A 23,609-nucleotide genomic window follows, 5' to 3' on the forward strand; every position below is an offset into this window, starting at 1 on the left:
TTTAATCAGAGCTAAGGAAGACACAATTAATTTGGCCTCTAGCATGTATTAGCATTTGCCACAACAGCTAGTTTTCAAAATGCAAGGTCTAGCTGAGAGGCAGTAGCAGCTTTCCATACACAGAGTTAGAACAACCTTTGGACTTTCAGACTCAGAAGTCGTTCTTGGTTTTAGTACAAGGGCACCGTACTGGTCAATTAATGAGATGGGAATTTCCTGGTATCATATCTCCACCTTTACGAAGTGAAAGAGGAGTAGCATTTGAGCCAGCAACATTCAGAGTGTTGCAGGTCTGTCACATATAGTGTGCCTTTTAAAGAGCTGTGGCATGAGTCACTGGTACAGAGAAGACAGCTGTACCAATGAAGGCTGCAAGATTATTGCTTCTTGGCTAGGATGTCCTTTCTAAAAAGAAGCATGATATGATATGAGATCTTCCCTGCAGAATTTATGAGTAGGCTTTTCATCAAAAATTTGAAGTATGTAGTTACAAAAGTCTTATGTAGTAGGTGGCTGACAAGAAATACTCCAGTGATACACACAAAAGAGAGATCTAGATTTAAATATTATCAGGCCACTTCACAGTAAATACAATTCCAAAAATAACACTTAAAAACTGAGATGGTAGGAAAAGCCAAAATGGAATTGTGTGTATTTTTATTCTCATTGGTAGTCTGCGTATGAGCAAGAGGCAGCTGTGGTGCAATTCCATGTACCAGTTACAGAAAGAAGAGTAGGACTAGCAACTAATAGGGCACAAGGCATGGGAAAGATTGGCAAGTGAGCTTTGAAGAGCCTTACAAACCTAGGGTGCATACACACTTGGAGATGTACATGTATGTGTAGGACTAACTCATTGCACTGACTTTGAGACAAGTTAAAATGAGATTAAAGACTTAAAACAGAAAATGGTGTGATCACAGGTTTTCTCATCTTTGCTTTTATTCAAAGCTTTTATTGCCAGCTAATGTAGCAAAGTAAAGAGGCTTATTTGTTAGAACAATAGGAGATGTAGTTGTTTTTTTCTTTTAAATCTTACACACAAACCACCACCAATAAAACTTACCTGCCCTCACTTTCCAAACAGAATATGGATTGGTTATTTGTGCCTACACTTCAAATTTCTCCTCCCACAATCTTTTTTTAATGGAAGTGAAGGTAGAAAAACTGCCAAATAAGCTGTGTTGTCCTCCCCTTAGTTTGCTGTAAGTGCAAAGCCATTATAGTTTTCCTGTTATCTCAGCAATATGTTGCCTTTCTGTTCCTTGTAAAAGCTGTGTATTTGACTTACACTGTGGGAGAGAAGGAAGTAAAAGGGGTGCTTTTACAGTGTATATTTTCTGTATAGGAAGGCCAAACTGCTGTGATAGCAGATGAACTAGTCAAGTGTTCCCTTGGTCTATGCCCATTGCAAAGTGAAAATCTAAATTGCAGTTCTCTCCCGATTCCCTGCAGAAGGTGATAGCCTTCTGGAAGTTCTGGCTTCAGATAGCAGGAGGGTTCATGAAGCTCAGATTAGATACATTTGCCTTGCTGTTCAAATTGGCATGACCTGCTCCAATTTCAGCTTGAGATTTTGCTTCAGGGATGCTAATTATTTTCAGAATATTGTCTAACAGCACCTAATATTGAGATGGGGGCTGTCTGAAGTGTGTTCATCCTTTAACTGCTACGGCATTTTTGTCTACAGTCCTGAAAAATAGTGAGTGAGGTCAGCATGGACTACTGAAAAGAAAGAGAGGGAGAATTCAGGTTGTTTGTGTAACAATTCATTTTCTAAAATGAGTGTAAGTGTTGCTTCAGTGGTCATCTTGATAACCCAAAGGCAAATTGACCCAGCCAGCCTGCATAGTAGGTGTCTGGAAGCCTCTGTATAAAGGTTTCCAACCACAAACAGATTATATTCTGCCCTGCCAGAGGGTTGGACTTACTGGTCTGATCTTTTTCTTGCCTGACCCTGTGCTAAGGACTATATGGCTAATGTTCTCTGACATCATGTATTTTCATTAAATCCCAAACCAGTTTCCTTAAAGTCCCTTCTATATATATGGTACAAGAACAACTTGCAGGATACATCATCTAGGAGGAGGAGAGATGGGGCAAAGGGGGCTGGAGGGGAATGCAGATGACTGTGGTATATTAAGCCGATGTGTAGCACGGTCATGACAGCAAATCTGCTTTTGTACTTTCTGTACGTTTTGGGGATGCTTATTCTTTGGTTGCAACAGGACAGACACAGGTCAGTAGTTTTTAGGAAGTCCTCCCTTTATAAATGATCATCCCTATAGCAATCTCCTGTGCTTAAATAGAACAACTCATAGCCGGTGGGAGATTTATAACACACTCTAGGCCAAACAGTGACCCATGAAGGATGCTCTGTCTTGCTTTAATTTGGCATCCAACCAAGCTATGTCTGCACTGTTACAGAGAAATCTGCAACCCAGTCTTTGCTTGTGTGCTTGAATGTGTGTGAACACACACTGAGCTAATTGCTAGGGCTAAGCATTGCTTGAGACTGAAATATCTGTGTCTCTGTGATGATACATGAGTGTCTGAAAGATGTCAGATCCCTAATCAAATGTCTTTTGCCTTGGGGGCTGCCGGTAACCACTCTGCAGCATTACTCATTCTGGCAGGTAGCTTTGCAGAAGCTCACAGATGCAGAAGACTGAAAAATTAGAAGATGAAGAAACACCTCTTTTATCTTAAGATTCAGTACCAGGACCCCCATGGTTCTAACATACTTTGGACTGGCTTTCAGCAAATACCCCTACAAGAAAGCTAGACCCTCAGCTGTTGAAAGTCAGATAATTTTGACTTACTCACAAGTGCAGATATCGTGGTTTAAATCAAGAGATCAACAGGCCCTTGCCAGTATAAGGATTGCCTTTCCACCAGGGCATGATGCTGTGCTTGTTATGATGAAAGGCAATGCTTCTTTATGCAGAGAGAGGTCTCTTTATGTTCTGAAAAGTAAAATATGCCTTAACACTGCAAGCAGTGTTTATGGGGGAAAATAAATAAATAAATAAATAAATAACGAAGTAAAAACACAGGTTTTATATATATGCCCTTGAAGAATTTATTTTTATTTTTTTTTAGCCTGTGTTATACACCATGCTTTTATGCTGCAGCTTAATATACATATGAGAAATTTCAGGGCTGTTGAGCATGCAGATTTTCCTAGGGGATGAGCACAAGGTTATTTAGCACAGGTGTTTCTGTAATTGTACAACACTCCCTATTCATATGCCCACAAGCTCTTATTCCCTAGTGAACTATACTGTTGTTTAGCATTAGAGCACCAGGTTCTAATAAAAAACACAAATAATATTGCTTTACAGTGACCCCTTCTGTGAGTCATCTTTCATTTCATGAATGCGTGAATCTCAGAGAGTAGGTGCTTTTGTGGTAACTGTTATTCATTTAAGCAACTGCATATGCAGAGTTTTCTTTCAGATGTGGTTTTAGACAATAACACACTGCACAAACTAGGCTAGATGCATGGTGCAACACATGACAAAAGACAGAGAAAATCACTGAATCCTATGCTCCAGATTATTACTGAAATGGCCTGGGTGCTCCTCATATCTGGCCACAACAACCTACATGGGGCATATCTCCACTGACATGAATAAAGTCATGCTCAAGATTCTAGAGGAAGCTGGAGATCACAGCTGTTTGATTACCTTCATTGTTGCCACATTGATTCTGTTTTAGAAAAGCTGTGTGCCCCACTGCTTGCAGTATATACATCTACCATATTTGCAAATCTGACACCTTGAATGTGGAAATGAGCAAGCAGCAGGTAGCCTGTCTGATTTCCCCCCACTGAAACTCTTGTATACCTTTCTGTATTTTCACTTGTACACCTGCTAAATCTGTCAACTACTATAGCCCAGAGTCTGTAGCAAAAGAAACAAAAAAAATTACTGATTTATGTTAGTATGGCTTTTATTTTATTTTACAAAATCATATGTTTGTAGTGATCATCGTTTTAAAGGCTGTGATAAGACAATACAAATTATTCTTTTTTTTTTTTTTTTTTTTTTTTTTTTCTCTTTAACTTAAGCCAAGCACATGTAAATTCATGAGGCATCAGCAGGAGCTGGCTGTGCTCAGCATTTCTGATAATCAGCCCAAGAAGCTGGAGCTACAGTAACTGAGCTGGTCAGTGTTCTGGTACTCACTGCTGCTCGGTACATATATTTATAGAATAGTATTATCTATTATTGATGTCAAATTAAAAAAATAAAATGAATAAAATAAAATTAAACTTAATTTAAAAAAAAAAAAAAAAAAAAAAAAACAGGAGAGAGATGTGTTCATTTCTCTTCAATTCTTTTATATCATTTCTATGTTGCTCGGATTCAGTTGCCTGGGTAAACACCAGGTACTGTAATGAAAAGATTAGTTCTCCCTTGTTCAGCTGCAGAGGGTCCCTCCTGATTTTGGATCCCAACAGCCCTTCTTAATTACTAATTAGTGTTCCTTTCCCTTTCTTCCCATGTCAGTTGTGTCTGATACTGAGGATTGCTTAGCAAGTTGACTTAGCACCTTTGTTAATTGCCCAATAGTGCTGTGCTTTTATTTATTTATTATTTTTCCAGGGCTTTTGAAACACACTAGCTTCAGTAACCCTTTCAGATGCACTGCTTCTATTATTGATAATGTTCTTGGCAGCAAGAGAAAGAAGTGTGCATCCTTCATTTTGTGGTATATTTTTTACTGTGCACTGAATGGGGGGTGATGCTGACTGAGGTTACAAGCTTTAAAGGCAGAGTTGAAAGGGCAAAGTTACACAAAAGGGCAGGGGTTAGTAGGGGAGGGTAGATAACAGTTGCAAGTGTGATTTAGGAAAACAGAATCAAAGATTACCTACCTCTAAGAAAATTTGCTGTTTGGCTCCTTAGTGACATTTCCTAATTCTAGTGAATTTCCTAATCTAACTGCAGCTCTCCTAAGGCAGCAGAATTTTTAAAACGTAGTCTGGGTCACAGTTCCCCAAGGCCCTCCCAATGTATGACTGAGATCTTGCATGTAGAGGGATAAGCCTGGTTTAAAACAATACGGCTTGCTAGTCATGACATCTACCTGAATGCATTCCTCTCGTTACCACCATCTAACTGCAAGCGCCAAAGGGGTGTGAGCTGGGGGAAGAATGGAGGGGGAGTAGAGGAGGCAGGAAGCTGTAACTGCTAGTAAATATTGGAAAGAATAAAAATACAAGAGCAAATTTAGAGATCTAGATCTCAAGTAGTATAGAACAGTACAGGAAAGCATGGTAGGACAATATAAATTGTTCATCTTGCTAGCCTGCCGTTGCTGTTTTTATGTTACCTCTTATACATATGCTCTTCATGATGCTCATTGCTGCTTTTCTGGGATCCATGAACTCACAGTTGTTGCCACAACTTGGAGCCCTCACTTGTATTCTGCACTATTTCTTTTCAGTTAGCAAAAGGAGCTCCAAGGAGAAGGAGTTCTGAAACTAAGAACAGAGGTAACTGAGGAGAAATGATAGAAGAAAATTTGATACATTTTTTCATAAGAAAAGAGAATCCTGTTTCTCGGTTCTCTGCACACAAAGCAGATGCTGCTTTGCCATTTCACTTCTCACTTCCCAGCCCACTGCTGGCCTGTGGGTCCCTTCTCTTTGAAATAAGATGCCAAAGGGGCAGAGAGCAGCTGAGCTTCTGCCCTTCTTGGGAGAGAGCTAGGAGCCCAGGGCTGCTGAGCCACATGCCACAGCATCCCCCGAGCTGGCATCCCTCCCTCTGAGCTACAACCTTACATGCACAGGCTTTGTGCTGTGCCGGCTTGCTCTCCTTATGTTTTCTGACGGTTGGTTTTTGGAGCTTTCCTCCACACAAAACCCTGCTGTAAGAAAGAGTGGGAGCACTTCATTCCAGTCAGCGATGCTCTCAGTCAGAAAAGTGGCAGCCTCCACAGGGGACAGAGCATTGCATCTCCCCCAGACGATGCTAGCAGCTTTTGAACAGGGATTACGAAAGACCACACTAGTGAGCAGGGTTGAACTGGGGAGGAAGGAAAAAAAATGTGCTCATAATGGACTGAAATTTAGTGGAGCAGTTTGCAAGGAGAGGAAAGGCAGAAAAAATAAAAAAAAAAATAAAAAAAATGGGAAGTTGAAAATTGTCACAGGAACACAAAGGAAAGAAATCTATGTTCAGAAACAAAATGATAGTCTGGAAAATGGAAAAAGTTTTAACAGAAGGTTTTGTAATGTCAGGGGATGTTACGTTTGAAAGCAATTTTTCTGAACCGATCAGAACTCTTTGAATTTGCAGAGCTGTCACCTTCAGAAGAGCTCAATTCACTGCAATTAAATGGCCTGAAGAATAGAGTCATACTTAAAGTCAATTGCATTTCTGAAGAGCAATGCTGAAATGAGGAGCCCAGCGTCTGTCAGCAAGTACAGAATGAAATGAATGGGACCTGAAGATGTTGTATGACAAGACGGTGAATTTGTGAAAGTAACTAAAACAGAAAGCCTCTGCTGAAAAGGCCTGTGTAAGACAATGCTCTGCCTTCTAATCAGAGAAAAAGTCTTTGATATGATTATTCGATTCAAAGACCTGTTCTGTTAAGCGTGCCTTTATCAACATACCCACCAGAAATACCGGCCTGCAGCGTGTGAGCTCTGGGCAAGCAGCGAGTGAAGGCAGGGCGGCTGCTCAGGCGGCAGCTGGCCCTCAGGCACAGCTGGTGCGGGCAGGCCCAGCATGCCCACTGCTGGCCTCTTTCTTTGGCCTAGATGTAGGACCTCAAACTCCTGCAGAGTTTGGTTTTGACAAACCAAAAGTAAAAAATAAAAATAATAATAATAAAAAAAAATATTAATTCACCACATGCAGAGCGGTGCCAAGCATGCAGAGTGGGACATTCCCCTGTGCCCATGAATGCCTGCAGGCCAGCTGGGGAGCTGGCAGCGGTGTGCCAGGGTGGGCTGCATGCCACCGATGGCTCCTTTCTGGGGACATTGGGCAGTGGGTGGGCAGCGGAAATCCCAACCAGACCTTTGTGCTGGCAGAGGACCACCACACCACACCCCAAGCTGGGAAGACTTTTGGGGCCAGGGTGTCCCCAGCCAGGCATCAGGCTGGCGCATCAGGCTGGCACACGGCTGCAACACCGTCCCTGTGGTCTCTGCCTGTGCATTTTCCTAATCTAGTACTCCCACGTTTCCACCACAGGACTTTGGTTTCAGAGTGGAGAGGCTTCAGCTCTGCCCATCTGCCAGTGTATCGGCTCGGTGCGGCAAGCATGAACTTTACATTTGTGCTTTTGGGGATGTGACCGAGAATTAGCAGCGAGCACTGCTCTAAGGGGACCTGCTGGCTGGGCTGTGAAAATGTGTGTTTATGCGAGCTCAGATGCACAGTGCAAGAAAAATCAGAGGTGCCCTTTTGAAACGGCAGCCCCCCAGAGGTACGTGATATTCCTACTCATAATTACTGGGATGGGGGTATGGGAGGGGTGTCAGTTTTCCAAGCCCACAGTAAATTTGATACTTTTTTTTTTTTTTTTTTTCACAATTATTCTGCCACATGCAAAGTCAGTTTCTCCATTTACCCAAACATCAGCCATCCATTTCTAGTTATTTGGGTTATAAGCAGAATGGTGTCATCTGACTATGTAGAACAACATTTTTACCTCCCAAAACCAATGGGGTTTGACCAGGGTCTGCTCGAACAATGTTTATGGATTCAGTTGGCTCTGAGTTACTTTTTCAACAGGCTGTATCAGTCAGGCTGACCAGAACCTCTTCTGCAGTCCTGTCCCAAACTTGTGGCTCAGGAGTGAGATGCTGAAGTGGTAGTGCAGATTTCTCAAGTCTGTTTCAAGCTGTCTCTCAGGTTTGGCATACGTAACTTCATGTCAATGTGAATGAAAGGTGGGAGAGTGGATTCCTAATGCTTAGCATGCTCCAAAAACACAACCTGTCCATCTCAGTATTTTAGCGGGTTCTGTTACATTTGTCAAACTTTAGACTTGAAGGAGTAATCCAGAGGAACATCGGCCTGAAGTCAAGCAGTGCAACAACGCTGTTTTTTGTTTGTTTGTTTGTTTTGTGGGTTCATTGCTAGTTTTTTGTTTTGTTTTGTTTTGTTTTGTTTTTTACAATCTTGAAGGGCCGCTGTGATTCCACAAAACTTGTACCTGTTAAAATGAGCTCTGTCTCCACTGATGTCTTCCAACATCAGCTACCAACACCTGCTTCAGTAAGACAACACCTACCTAAATGCCTGTCTCATCACTTGGATCATTAGCCTCCTTTCTGACATGTTATTAGCTTTATTACCGCTCTGACTTCTAAAGGTGATCATCTGAGACTTGTTCACCTTTCAACAGGCATAAAAACACTACCAGTAGAATCTCTGGTTGCAAGGCATTAGGTAAATCATGTAATTGTTTCATTTTGGTGGTTAAAGAAATGTGCCTACTTATGCTGGAAAGCTTTTAAAATTCTTTCATTTTGAGTAGAACAGAAACTAGGGCAGAGTACAATCTGAGAAGAACACTTAATGGGACACTTCTACCCCATCTCCCCCTTACATTTATGTCTACATGCCAACAGGTCTCAGACCACCTGAAAAGTCAGATTTATGTTGACACAATCTGCTGTGTAATGGCAAGATTTGCTGTACATATACGCTTCCTCCATTTACTCCTGCTTATTGATGAAAATAAAAATTTATCCCTGAGGCACAGACAGGAACTCTGTTACATGATGCAAAAGAAGCAATCTTACAGTCCTGACCACAGACATGTAAATATCTCAGCCTGCTGGAAATAATTTGCATGGTCTTTACATTTTTGCATGGTCTTTACATCTTTGCTCTTTACATCTTCTTTCCTTTTTGCTCTTCCTTTTTTTTCTGTTTTGTCTGACTAAGATGAAATCATGGAACGTAACAAAAAGAATCAACTCCATCTAACTCATCCTTCCAAATATACAAGACTGTCTTACTCCATATGATGTTTTCCCAGAATAAGCATCATAAAACATTCACCTCTTTAGCACCCAATTGTTTTTCCTTCAAAGTGCCATTGTCCACATCTGCACAGCAAGAACAGCAGTAATCAAGACAGTGACAGTCAGTCTCTCCCCATAGCTGGGTTTACTTTTCACATGGCCCTTGTCTTGAGACCACACCTTTCTTTCTACAGTATAGCCCTACAATTTCTCTGGCTTCAGTCGCTATTGCTTCTTGATAATCCTTTGACTATTTTTTCTCTTAGAAGTTCACCTCATTTCACGTAGTGATATTTTATTTGAAATTCCTATTCCACTTTGTCATAACATACATATTTACATCCTTCCATTTTTTTAAATTATGTCCACTTTTCTTCTTTCCTCCTTTTTCTTTTTCTCTTTTTCTTTTTTTTCTTTTTCTTTTTCTTTTTCTTTTTCTTTTTCTTTTTCTTTTTCTTTTTCTTTTTCTTTTTCTTTTTCTTTTTCTTTTTCTTTTTCTTTTTCTTTTTCTTTTTCTATTTTTTTCTTTTTCTTTTTTTTCTTTTTCTTTCTTTTTCTTTTTCTTTTTCTTTTTCTTTTTCTTTTTCTTTTTCTTTTTCTTTTTCTTTTTCTTTTTCTTTTTCTTTTTCTTTTTCTTTTTCTTTTTCTTTTTTTTTCTTTTTCTTTTTCCTTCCTTCCTTCCTTCCTTCCTTCCTTCCTTTCTTTTTCTCTCTTTCTCTCTCTTCCTTTTTCTTTCTTTCTTTCTTTCTTTCTTTCTTTCTTTCTTTCTTTCTTTCTTTCTTCCTTTCTTTCTTTCTTTCTTTCTTTCTTTCTTTCTTTCTTTCTTTCTTTCTTTCTTTCTTTCTTTCTTTCTTTCTTTCTTTCCTTCTTTCTTTCTTTCTTTCCTTCTTTCTTTCTTTCTTTCTTTCTCTCATGTCAGTCATTTAGTTTCCTTACTTATTTCTAATTTCTGGACATGGGGACAATTCCAGGGCATCCCAATCCAAGCCCTACAGCAGGGCAATATATTGCTCCAACTCTAAATTGCTATCCATGTCATTTAGAGAATATACCGTCCTAAAACATTGCATCAATGTTTCTGAGCAACCTGACCTAACTTTGAAGCTAGTTGTGAGTAGGAGGCTGGACTAGAGATCTCCCCAGATCCCATCCAGACTAAATATCTGTCATATTACAGTATGGGCAGTCAGAGGAAATGACTACTACCTGAAGTGAATGTGTCTAAAGCATAAAAACAGCTTTGAACAACACAAATAATATATTTATACATGGTTTTCAGAGTCCCTTGGGAGGTGGGGGGATTGCATGTAAGATATGAAGTTGTGTAGATCAAGCACAGATCATTTACTAAACAAATAATATTTAAAGCATATCATCATCATGCTTGCTTTTTTCTTTTTTTCTTTTTTTTTTTTCTTTTTTTTTTTTTCTTTTTTTTTTCCCCTCAGTTTTGAAGCAATGATGTGACTGTGAGATAGATGCAATACAATGTTGGAAACTCTTGAAACCAATTATGGTAGATGATTGTAACAGTGCATCCTCAGATATGCCTAATTTGTTCTTATTGCTATAACTAATGAGGTAGATAAGAAAATAATGTCTGTATGTGCATGTGAACATATGTTTTTATTTAGTGGCAATAGCAGAAATAATTATATTATGTAATAAAATAAAAGATATACCTAATAAAAAAAAATACGTCATGAAGAACACAAAACTATGAAACACCTCTTTCCTAAGTAGCAGGAAGAGTCCAGGAAAAGGTAAGTGCAAAACCTCTAAGCAACAAGAGGATTCATGTAGGAATAAAATATCTGGTAAATGCTGGTGATCCCCTCTGTCCAACCAGCTGCAGCAGCCCAGCACCAGCCTATCTTTTGTTTTACTTTTAAACACAGTCTGGGGTAGCCCTAAGTGGTTGCAGAAATTTAACGCAGTCCAAATCCTCCAGCTCCCCTTTTTCTCTCCCTTCTTTATACTGTATCTCCCATTGATGCCCTTGCAAAGTGAGCTGGTTCAGTGGGGTGACCCACTAGAAAATCTTTCATGTAGTAAACATAAAAGCTGGTTATTTTGTGTGTATTTGCTTTCCATCGTGTCAGATCTGTGTCAGCTGAACATATATCAATGTGTTTTCTAGACCTAGCACAACAGGAGTGACCAGCAGTGCATGGAGAGCCAGACCTGCCCTTTCAAGAAGAAGCAGTTTCTCCATCACAATATGAGACAGGGTGCTTGGTAGAAAATGGGTTAGCACACAGCTGGGAATTAAACCGTAAGTGCTTCATGTTGATACCGTGAGTGTTTGTTTTCCATCCCATGACGGATATTTGCCAGACTAATTTTAAAGTAGTGTTCCCCCTTTTTTGTCATTCAGCCATTCCAGTTTTTTCTGTACTGCTGTCATACTAATCAAGGCTTGCCTCCACCAAGGTGTTGGGATATTATTATTTATATTATCATATTATATTATAATATAAAATATTTAGAAGTTAATATAATAATATAATCATATTATTTAGATGCTCCCTTAACACCTACTGGAACTGGCATAAGCAGTGTACCAATGTCAGGTAACTCTGTTTTATTCTATGTGTTCCACTGGTTTTTCCCCAGAAAGTTTCTTATGTCTTGTTTTTCCACACCTGTCTTGTCAGTGTCTATTGATCAGCCAGATTTGTCCTTAACTACCACTCCCAAATAGACTCTGTTCTCCTATCCTATTTAGAACAACCTCTTCAGAGGCAGACAGTATCCACAAAGGACAGAATTGCATCCTTGACTGCATGTGGCATGTCTTAACACCTCTACTTTCCTACCAATTGGCAGATGAGGCAGGTAAAACCATTGATACGAAGTAAGAGGCTGGTATCTTCATTCATCTGCACGAACCTCTTGTTTTACCTTTTTTGGAAGGAGAACACAGGGAATTTACTTCCATTCTCACATGCTCCCACTGCTTTTCCTCTGTCCATTCTGCCCATACTTGCAAGACTACAATGCACCATACGGATGTCAGCTGCAAGGACGGAGTTGTCACTGAACATAACATCAGGCTTTATGGGCTGTGCTCCATTTCACATTGGCAGAAAACATGGAAAAACTAGGTTATTTATACTTCCTTATTCTCCACCAAGAGATTCGGTTGCTGGGCTTGCTGGGATGAATAAACTGGCTTTTAGTAGCTCTTTTCACTATGAACCTTCTGGTCTACTGCAAGCTTCATCCTCCATATGCACAGGTTCAGGTCATGAGTGTGGATGGTCACTTACGTGCCTCATAAAAACTTGCCTAGAATTTTTCATCTCAAGTTTTACCTCGGATGCATTAAAGAAAGCTTTGCATGAGTGAGGCTCATTTTTACAAGTCATCTATGCTTTATTAAAGTGCTTCTTTGTTGAAATAATAGAGCACTGTGGAAGGAGGAAAAAAAATTACAGCCTTGATTTAACCATAAAGACCACAGATAACAGGCATTGCCTAAAACTACCCATGCACATCTGATGGCTTACACAGATAATTACAGGGTACTCTAGCAGAGCAAGTACTCATTCTTTACCTCTGAATTCCTCAGCTAGGAATTATCTAGAACAGAAATGAGTTACCTGTGTACCTTAGGTGAGCAGATGTTTGGCTATTCATTGATAAGAAGCTCCTGACAGTTTTAAGCATAGGGCTGGCTGAGTTCTTTAATAACCTCTGAAATGTGCATGATCCCATCTGAATTTCAGGTATATAGCATAACTTAAAGTACAGAAATGACTGAACTGTGAGCAGAAAGGTTTTTGTTTTGTTTTGGGAACTTCTTCCATTACCACCTTAGTAATAAGCCTGAAAATCCAGCTAGAAGCACACTAGTTAGCTGATGGGAAAAGAGACATATTTAGTACTCAAATTTTTATTAATTTTGAATGAATTCCTCTCTGCAGCTATCCCCAGGAAGCTCAGAAGCAGCATTATGTTTGCCATGAAGGATGTAACAATACTATGTTGCCATTGAAAAAGGTGACTCCAGGTATTCTCTTACTCAGTAATATGCACAGAAGATGAATTAAATCTGTTAAAGCAGTGACTCATTTCTGAGAATAGAAAGAAAGCATAAACATGACAGAAGAGTTATTTCATACAGCACATCCGTATGTTTTCTCTTTAGGTACTGTCTTTGGTGGTAGAAGAAAAAGTTATTGCTTGCCTTTACTAACATAAAGTCTTCAGTGAAAATGGAAAGTAAATCTTTTTCTGCCCACAGGCAGGAATAGTTACCCTATTTGTGGAAGTTTCTTGCAGAGTATTTGCTGATGGGGTGAAATTTTTCTACAACAAAGAAAACATCAAAGCGTCATCTGAAATGTACATGAAATTGTATGAGAAGAGATGCAGAGAAAAGATGTGGCATCCTTAACACATTTGAATTCCATGCAAGGACATAAGGTGCTCTATTTGTGTCTGTGCCATTTGTGTCACTGCCCACAGAAAAAAAAAAAAAAGGTTACACCATCAGTTCAGGAAATGGAGGGACTTGAAGATCTCTTGTCTTCGTACCTAGGTTCTGCAGTTTTGCTGGCTGATCCAAGGCAGCTCGTTTAATATCTGTCTCTCAGGTCCTAGCTGTGAAGGGAGGTGACACTTCACATAAAACACTCTTGGCGGAGCTGGTACACAGGCACTTACAATTTAGAGATCCTCAAATATTCTGCTGATTAGACTACTCAAATGACAAAGAAAAAATTAGTGCGGGGTAAAAGGCCTCCTTTCAAAAAAATCCTAAGCCTATTCAGGACTTAATCAGATAGCAGCAACAATTTCTTTTAAGCTGCCAGAATGGTGTGCTGCTGCCCAAGGATGCGGCGTACTACTGCATGGCCCCAACTTCATTTGGGTGTCCCAGACAAGGTCAGAGGTCTGTTCTGGCTGCTGAGTGCCCTGAGGTGTGCTCCCACACAGTTCCTTGTGCTCCTCACCACACCCAGGACAGGAGCCGAGCATAACAGCCAGAATTTGATTGGGTAATTTAAATTATTGGAAACCTGGCAGAGAAAACAAAACAAAACAAAACAAAGAGCCAAAGGAATTGGCAAATTTATTTATACTTATTATTCAGATGGACAGGCATTAATATGACTTGTTCTATCTACATTATATATAAATGTAAGTGCGTGCACAAATACATTTACATAGGTATGCTATGAATAAAAAGTATACAGAAAATTATAGGTGGACTCTGACAAAGAATAGCTAATGCATCACAATGAAAGAACATTTCTTGTAATCTAAACGTTCTGTTGTATTTAACGTTACTCTTCTTTATGTCAACTGCACACACAAAATCTGAGAGAAGACGGAAATGCTAACTTGGGTTCAGCCTACAGAACTGGCCAGCTTTGCAAAAGACAGTGTTGCAAATGGGAAGGGGTAGGGGAGGGGAGGGGAGGGGAGGGGAGGGGAGGGGAGGGGAGGGGAGGGGAGGGGAGGGGAGGGGAGGGGAGGGGAGGGGAGGGAAGGGAAGGGAAGGGAAGGGAAGGGAAGGGAAGGGAAGGGAAGGGAAGGGAAGGGAAGGGAAGGGAAGGGAAGGGAAGGGAAGGGAAGGGAAGGGAAGGGAAGGGAAGGGAAGGGAAGGGAAGGGAAGGGAAGGGAAGGGAAGGGAAGGGAAGGGAAGGGAAGGGAAGGGAAGGGAAGGGAAGGGAAGGGAAGGGAAGGGAAGGGAAGGGAAGGGAAGGGAAGGGAAGGGAAGGGAAGGGAAGGGAAGGGAAGGGAAGGGAAGGGAAGGGAAGGGAAGGGAAGGGAAGGGAAGGGAAGGGAAGGGAAGGGAAGGGAAGGGAAGGGAAGGGAAGGGAAGGGAAGGGAAGGGAGAAAAAAGTTCTTTTATATACTCACAGTTATTACAATGCAGCTATGCTGTCATGCATATTTTGAAATAAATAGGGTCTTTTTCTTTAGCAAAGCATGTAGAGTATCGAGTGACATGCTTGTTTCCTGATCACATTTGAGAATATTTACTTGTGCTTTTTGTGTATGTTCATTTTGGATGTGTCATGTTGGCCTGGGGTTACAGCCAGGACATGGTGGTCCGAAGAAGGAAAGTGGTTTGCTGTCCACAGCTGCAGTAGCCTAGAGGGCTACCAGAGAATCACAGACCTTTCAGTGCTGTAAAGATGGTCTGCTGTCAGCTGTGCTCTGAAATTCAATCAGCATCTCCCTTGCTAGACTTCTAGGGTCTTTTGGAGATAATTTGGAATTAGATATTAAGGTAAGTAAGGGCCCACATAGTATTATTTCCTGACTAACACAGATCACAGCTCTTCACCTGATAATGTCTGTACCAGACTCATAACCCTTGTTTGTGCTGCAGTATCTCTCTGGGAGAGGCAATCTTGATTTCAAAATGTCAAAAGATACGCAATTATTTGCTGAGCACTACCAGGAGTATGATATGAATTGTGAAATGAACCCTGCTTTTTTTTTTTTAAGTGGGGATCTTGGCATATCTTAGCATCAGCTGAACATATTGTAACAGCCTATTTCTGCATCTGAAAAGTCCACAGGAAACAACTGCATTGATCAAGCTAGTGCATGAGAATTGGAAAAAAACAGACTGTGCACAAGATGCTGTTTCTCACTGCCAGTTCCAAGGTCCTAGAAATGGCTGCATGTGTAAACACGGCTGCTTGCTGTAGATCACTCCCGTGTAATGAGGCAAGCAGCACATGGTGCTGTACAAATTTAAAACGTGCCAAGATGAAGGCACCAGCACACAAACACAAAGTTAGTCATGCAGAAGATTACCAAACAATACTAACTGGAAACTTAAATACAAACCCTTTTTATTTAAAATAATAATAACTCATGTTTCTCTTTACTTCGTTGTTGCCATTTGTTACTTTATGAACACAAATTTATCTTGACTGTGGTGAATGCTGATGACAGAAGAAAATCCAAAAGGATTATATACGAAATCTTTATACATGGAACATCCTAAAGACACACCACATGGAGAACAAGGCAACTCCCATCACAGGTAATATTAGCAAAACTGTTAATAATAGTGCAATCAAAACAGGCAATTTTTGACAAACTCCAGATGAAGTGCTCACATCAGAGGACTTTCATATTCCTCAAACAATCCATGAGGGTGCTAAATAAACAACCTATATGGCTGTAATTTATTTCTTTATTTTTCCTGAGGGACAGGCAGCTTGCATCTCAGAATTTGAGCCTGTCTTCTCAAAAAGAGAAATGAAATGAGGAAAACTTCACTACCACCCTTCTCCCTGCAAACACTCATGCTGATGTTCTTTCCCTCCAAAATCACTCATCCTTCTAAAACCTGTCCTTTCCTATTTCTGCCATTCTGTTATTTCAAACTGGAACCGTTTCAGTCCAAATATCCCATTCCCCTGTCTCTAGCCAGGGAAAATCCTCTCTTGAACATGCTCATCCTGCAGCCAGAGCCCATCAAACTTCCCCTTCGGTGTTTCACACTTCGTCCCATTCGGGAGGGAAAAGCCCACAGCAAAGACAACAAAGAGCCCTGGGCCACCAATGCCTAAGGCTGTTCATTCCCTAAGACTGAAATATTTTAAAACTCTGCACATTTTCTTCAGTGTTCAAGGAGGAATGAAATGCTTGACAATGGTGGACTTTCAATCACCAGAATTTAAATTGAGTCTTAAAGTTTTTTTCCCTCCAGGTACGCTCTGTTCAGTGGAAAAATAATTCACGGGTCTGAGCACATAATCCCTGAGGAAATTCCTGAATGCCTTTATGGCATTTTACTTGACCACAGATTTTTAAAGAGCTGGGTTGATGACAAAGTCAGTGATTTCAGATAGCTATGGTGACTTAAAGGAAACTAAACATTCAAAGCACAGTGTTTCCACAGAAACCCTGCTTAATAAGGTACATCACTTGAAGGATCTTCGTTTTCACTTTCAAAATCTTGCAGAAATATTTGTCACGTAGGTTCAAAAGGTGTTTCAAAAGGGTAAATTTCGAGTTTGGCTCTGTTTTTTTATGGGGTAGGTGAATAATGTCCATAAATTCTCCAATTGATTGCAGGCTAGAATCATGTATGTGTGCATATACAAAAGGCTGCAAGATTGCTGCAGGTTTCATGACTTAGCATTTCTATCATTTTATAATTTCTAAGCTCTGTACAAATATTTTCTAAACATTAAACAATTACTCCATATCTTGAAAGGGTTATATGTTGTTTATTTGGGGGGATTATTTTGTGGTTTTTGTTTGTTTGTTTTTTCCATGTTGAATTTTTTCACACACACACACACACACACACACACTTTTATTCCTTTTAAGATCAGTAGCATACGTTACTGGACATTTCAGAGCTCTTTCATGACTGAGCACTGTGCATTAGCAAGATGGAGAAAAACATTTTATTAAAAAAGCAGGGTTTTTATTACTCCCTAGGCATAGGCTTAAGATGTTTGTACTTCCTTGGTGCAGATTTTGTGAAGGTGATTTAGCTTTCAACAGTGACCCCTTCTGGTAAGCACGGGTAGCTTGTTCATGCCGAGCACACCGTGCTGAAACTGTCATTTCTGATATGAAGCACTTTGCTTATAAAAATTATTGCTTTTCAGTCGTGACCTGAGGAGTGTAAGTGGAAAAAGGATTCTGCCATAAAGGCCCAGCTTCCTTCCTGACCTTGCTTTATTAAGACATCTCCGAGAACTCTTGAGCGTTTAAACACTGAATGTCATTTAACCAAGATCAATGCCTCTTAGCAGAGCTGCATTACTTAGAGAATATGAATCGATGTGCCGTCCTGTGCTAAGTATAGAAAAGACTAGAAGTAGGGGTCTTTGGCAATAAGACCTGCCAAACAACTCATTTTCTTTCTGAACATGAAATACTGAAATCTCCCATTCCCACAAATTCATTCCTCTCATCCTCAGTTTAAGCTTCTTTCTGAGTTGAGAACCCTAATGTCATTTAAAAGTTTAACGGGTCCTTTCAAGACATTTGACTGTAGTGATCTGTGTTGTAGAGCTTTCATTCTCTACTCTGCTCTGAGGCATTCTTCATTAATTTAACATGCAAGGGCCGGTGGTTTTTTAGTGGAGAGGTTATAATCCCAGCATTGCAATGAAGTTCCAAATAAACATAATATGCAACATAGCCAGAAATTAAAGTCCTGTGTAGATTCATTGTTGCCATAGTTTTCATTTTGGAGACTGCTAACTTGTCTTCTAGGCATGCCACCATTTCATTTCACTAGATAAGCCTTTAAAATTTGTGCCTTATTAGATGAAAAATTCATTGTTTCTTCTGCAGTGGCATGAGACATTCTGTCACATTCCTTTGAAAAGTGACAACATTTCTTCATTAGCACAGCTTTGCTTCCTCGGTGCTGTTCTAGCATTTCGCTCCACTTTTTGCTTGTTTGGGTGTTTTGCTGATAGGGGTGTAGGACCTGATCTAATTAGATGTGCTTCCAGTGGGAGCACTTTACAGTTTGTAATATTGTGGTGCCTCTTTTCCTTTTACACACTGGAATACACTTGTAAAAACATCACGCTTAGCAGGAACTGGGGTGTATTTAGTCCATTCCCTTGCTCCAACACTGAAGCAATACCACTACAGTCACTGCTGCCAGGTGCTTATCCAACCTATCCAGCAGACCCTAGATTGCACAGCCTCCCTGGGTGGTTCATTTCAGGGCTTGGAAAACATCAGAAATTAGATTCTCCCTTACCACTTCTAATAGATTCTCCCTTACCACTGCTTAATGTTGACACCGTCCTGTCCTGCCCTTCATGGAAGCAGAGAAGAGGTTATTTCCACTGTGAGGCCTACACTCAAGGGGCTTTGGCTCACTCATCTCAGCTGACCGTGGTCTTCCTGCAGTCACTCCCACCATGTCCCAGACTCGAATTCTGGGGTGAGGCTGTGTGAGACTGCCTGCTGTGCCTTAGCAAACATCGTGAAGTGACTACTACAGCTGCGTGGCTGGTAGATGAGAGAGCCAGGCAGCCATGTGCACCATGGGCAGAGCGGGCACCCCTCCACTGGGATGTCCGGAGCCACGGGCTTCTTTCAAGTCAGGTGGGTTTGTCATTACAGAAAGAGCTGTGATGATCCTCCCCACATGAAGGATTAATGTTTGTTATTGTCCTTGAACTCTGATCCTTTCATATTTCTGTTTCTGAGTTGCTGCAGCAAGCCAGGGAGACACTGGAAGTTTTCCTTTTTGTCTCCCATTGTGGATGCCAGACCGTATCTCTAGGGTCTAGACGTTTTTTCTCCTGTCATAGCTGCAATCAAAGGCTACAAGCACAGCCAGGTGTTTTCAGGTGGATGTGAAAGGTATCACAGCTTTGCTGGGGGTCAGGATGTTTAGGGAAATAGTGAGCACACCACAAATGGAGGGCTTTTAATAACTGAGGCTATGGAGGAGGAATCTAATGGGAAACATCACATACAACCCTGAGCAGAAGCTGCTGATGTGGCTGAGACAGAGATGAGGCAGGAGGGCTTTTTTTTTTTTTTTTTTTTTTTGAGTTTTACTGGTGTTGAGATGGTTGCTCATAAACTACATGCAGTTATAAAGAGGGTGTGGATAGGGGTATGTTCCCCCTTTCTCATTTACAGCAGGATTTTCTTTTCTCGGGACTCCTTGAGGACTTAATTCATCTACTGGATAATAGGAAGGGTAGGATCTCCTGAGACTACCTTTAAGAACATCCAAGTGCTGCCAAAGGCTATTATGTAGCTTACTTGTGCATGATAGACCTTCATGGTCACTTTGCCCTCCACTGAAGTTCATTCCACAACAAAAGGCATATGGGATGGGCAACGTGTAAAATACTGGGGAACCCTCCTGGTGTATATTCATCTAAATATTATTATATCATGTACCTCTACTACAACTTTCCCAAATTGTAAAATATGCTGAATTTTGAAATGTATCCCAGTGCTCTCTGGAGCATTAAAAAAATACTTACAGTATCTCCCGAGCACTGGGTTTTGTTCTAACATGTGCTTTGCTTGCTTTCAGGTCCACTAGCTTCTCTGTTTAGGATCTCATTCTTTTTTCTCTGTTCTACTTCAAAAAGACAGTAAAATGAAAAAATGTAAAAGGCAGAAAAATAAGTGTCAGGATAAGTTTGAAACAGTCAAAAAAACAGACTGGATGTTGTTTTAATTGTAATGTCTTTTCTGGGTTTTATTGCTAAATATATGAAGATCCCTTATTCGGTTTGCTTCTTGTAGCAATTGCATTAGACTACAGAGCATAAGAACTTTTAATGGAAAATCTCTATGAAACATCCATGAGCAATGTACTGCTCCATTCTCACAAGTGAAATGCAAAAAGGGGTGAACCCAATTGTGGGAATTTGGGCCCAGGGTTAGCTTTTGAAGTCTTTGTCTTCAGGGTCTTTGACAGTGAAGAGTTTTTTATCAAAAAACAAACAAACAAACAAACAAACAAAACTATGTACAGGAAAAGTATGTATCATTAACACTGTACAGATTTTTATCACTGTTACATTTCAGTGTCCCAGTCCTGCAGTATGATATAGGTACCCAGATGTCTACAGCAACATTTATCAGCTTAAGGTGAACTATAAACATGAAAAAAAAAAAAATTTCGTAAAAGAACTACTGACCCTGAAATTTTCAATGTTGCGTGCCATGAATGCTCAGCCAAATCAGAGGTGAAGCACAGATGACATGATAAAATTGCATTTTACCAGCACTCTGTCTCTCTTCCTTGTGCAAAAAGAGCACTGAAATTGTTATGCAGTGAGTGGGTTTGTAGGTGTTTCTGCTTAAAAGAACACCTCCAAGGGTGCTCAGGTTTCAAACACTACAAGTTATGATCTTTTCGCCTCTCTTTTGAGTTTTGCCTCTGACTGTTTTCAGGTGCGTTATACTTCTGGCTCTTTGTTTTTTTTTTCTGCATCAGCCCACAGTGGAACACGGTGAGCCTGTCAAGAATATGTCTAGCTGACTGACCAATCACTATCAGACAGCAATTTCACCAACGAATCTGTTTAATCAAGTTATCTAAGGTGAAGAAGATACTTGGGGAGCCTTGCAGGAAAGGCAGAGAGATTTGTTATAGCTTCTCATGCTATTCTTAAGTTCATAAGAGCAGAGTAACTCAGGTCAAGGAGGGAAATCAGTGAACAAGAAGTAAGTCACTGAAGTGCTTTGCTCTATCAGGTTTTAAGTGTGTACTCAGATGCAATGGGAATTGTGCATCATCTCATTCAGGGCAGCACGGAAATCTTTCTAAAGTTTATCACATTCTCATCTGATATCCTGAACAAGGGTCGCCTGCTGATTTAATGCTTAAGGCTTTGGTCTGCAAGCTGCCATCTTCCCTATACATCCCCATACATATCCTTTATAGACGTTTAAAGGGTTTATTGTCTTTTTTTTTTTTTTTTTTTTTTTTTTTTTAAAGCTGGTACTCACTTCTTTACCTTCCCTTAATAGTACAGTCATCAGTGCTGTTGCAAGATGGCATCGTTCTTTCTTACACCCCTTATGCAGACAGTCTTCAGAGTCTCCTCCAGCCAGAGGAGCCCTCTCTCCCCACACCTGCCCAACATCACTGCTCCACGGCGCACAAAAGTCCCTGAGGTGCTGCCCCTGTACCCCGGCACAGCTCCACCAACCCCACCAGCTCTACTCCCATTGCCTTCTGCAACTCAGCAGGGGTTGCAGTATGAGCTGCTAGAGTAATAGCCATTCCCTGAAGATGTCTTTGGATTTTATTTGATGCATAGGTAAGACTGAAACCACCTGCCTGTCTGTATAGAAACAAAACAAAACAAAACAAACAAACAAAAAAAGGAAAGGCTTATGCCAGAACTTATGAAGGGATACCACACTGCTCTTCGACATATGTCAGATATCACATGGAGTCCTTCAGGGAAGAAATCTGTTCTTTCCAAAGGACCCAAAATACAGCTGTCAAGCCCAGCAGTTCAGAAGCCACAGCTTTCTTGTACAATTTTGGCCATGCAACTTCATCTTCATAGCTCTCCCTTGCACCTCTGCAATTTGCGCTAACTCCTTCTGAGCTCAGTGATGGAGAACCATATGCAAGAAGACCGAAGAAGCTCAGCATGTTTAGACCAGCAGAAAAGAGCTTCAAGCAAAGATGTGATTCTCTGTAAATACATTAGGGTAAGCACCAGGGAAGGATAAGGACTATTTAAGCTAATGGATGATGTTGTGAGCTATTATGGCAGTCTGTTTGCAGACTTCTGGAAAAACATCCCTATAGATCTTCATATTCCTTCACTTCTGGAAAGATTTCTCTGTCAGCATGGGGTTAGAATTCACCCCCCTCCTTTTTTTCTTCCTCAAATGAAAGATTTCAGACTTGTATGCAATTCTGCAGCAGGTGGTCAATGCGGAAAGTGGAACAACTGAGGAATTAAGAAAATGATTAAACCAAGTATCCTGCTATTAAGTCATTCTGCGAATCATACCTACTGTATGATAAAATAAAACACAGCAAGGATCTTTTTAACCCATGAAATTTCATAACACATCCCAGTCCCACAGCTGCAGGACCTCCTGGATGGTCAGCCACACCAAAACGTTTGTATGGCAGAGAGCCCCCATCCACACAGCCCAGAGGCAAGTTATCTCCAAAATAACTCCCAGGCAGGAGGTGGCTGCTGTTTGCTGGGCTCCTGTTGCCCCTCTATGTGTCAGGACTGAGCTGGGCATGAAGGGACTCTCTGAACAGAGCTGGGTGATGGCCTCAGCAGCCCTGGGTGTCTTTCCCCAGTGGCCAAGGGCTGGGGCTGCTCCGCTGCCCTTCTGCCACCACAGTTCCCCTTTTCCACATGATATTCCAGGATGGGCACCACATTTCTCCCCCAAATCTTCCAAGCTATAAAAAAGTCCATGTTAGTCATAAAACTGTATGTCATCACTATAATACCACTCAATCAAAGATCTCCAGGTACTTTTTTAAGTAATAATTCACTTTCAGCATTTTAGGACTGACAGTGCTTCTTTTATAGCTGAACTGAGCAGCTACCCTTACAGAAACACTGCTGCATATGGTACCTACACTTCTGGTTGACTTCTGGTGCCACCGAGTGGTCCTTTGGTCAAGAAAGCAGCTTGGCTAGGATTAAACTGAAGTAGAGCCATGAGCTTCCAGCTCCTTGTGGGTCTGCACTTTTGTGCCATGCTTTATGTGGTGATGGTAAGGGTGGTGCCTGGGTTTGCCTAACTGATGATGCTGTGCACAGTTGACAACATTAGGAACACAGGTGTGGATTTACCCACAGGTGCATAATACATGTCTGAGAGAAGAGAAATGAAAACCTCCTAATGAGCAAGAGCAGTTGTGTGCAGAAAAAAAAAATAAACCATGTAGCTGCTAACAAGGTCATTAGAGCAGTCCTTAAATGAAATCTGTCTCCATCAACACCTAACTAATGGTTGGACAAGTCTTCTTTTTGTGTTGTGCCTCTGCAAACACACCCTGTTCTTGCATGTTTGCTGATTCCTGCTACAGGTGATATGATAATATCTAATTCACATATTGATTAATAATTACCTTGAAGTTTATTCACACCTTGAGGAGAGACAGTGGAATGCTGCACAGATA

This window comes from Netta rufina (genome assembly GCF_964035555.1).
Source record: "Netta rufina genome assembly, chromosome: Z".
Taxonomy (NCBI): domain Eukaryota; kingdom Metazoa; phylum Chordata; class Aves; order Anseriformes; family Anatidae; genus Netta; species Netta rufina.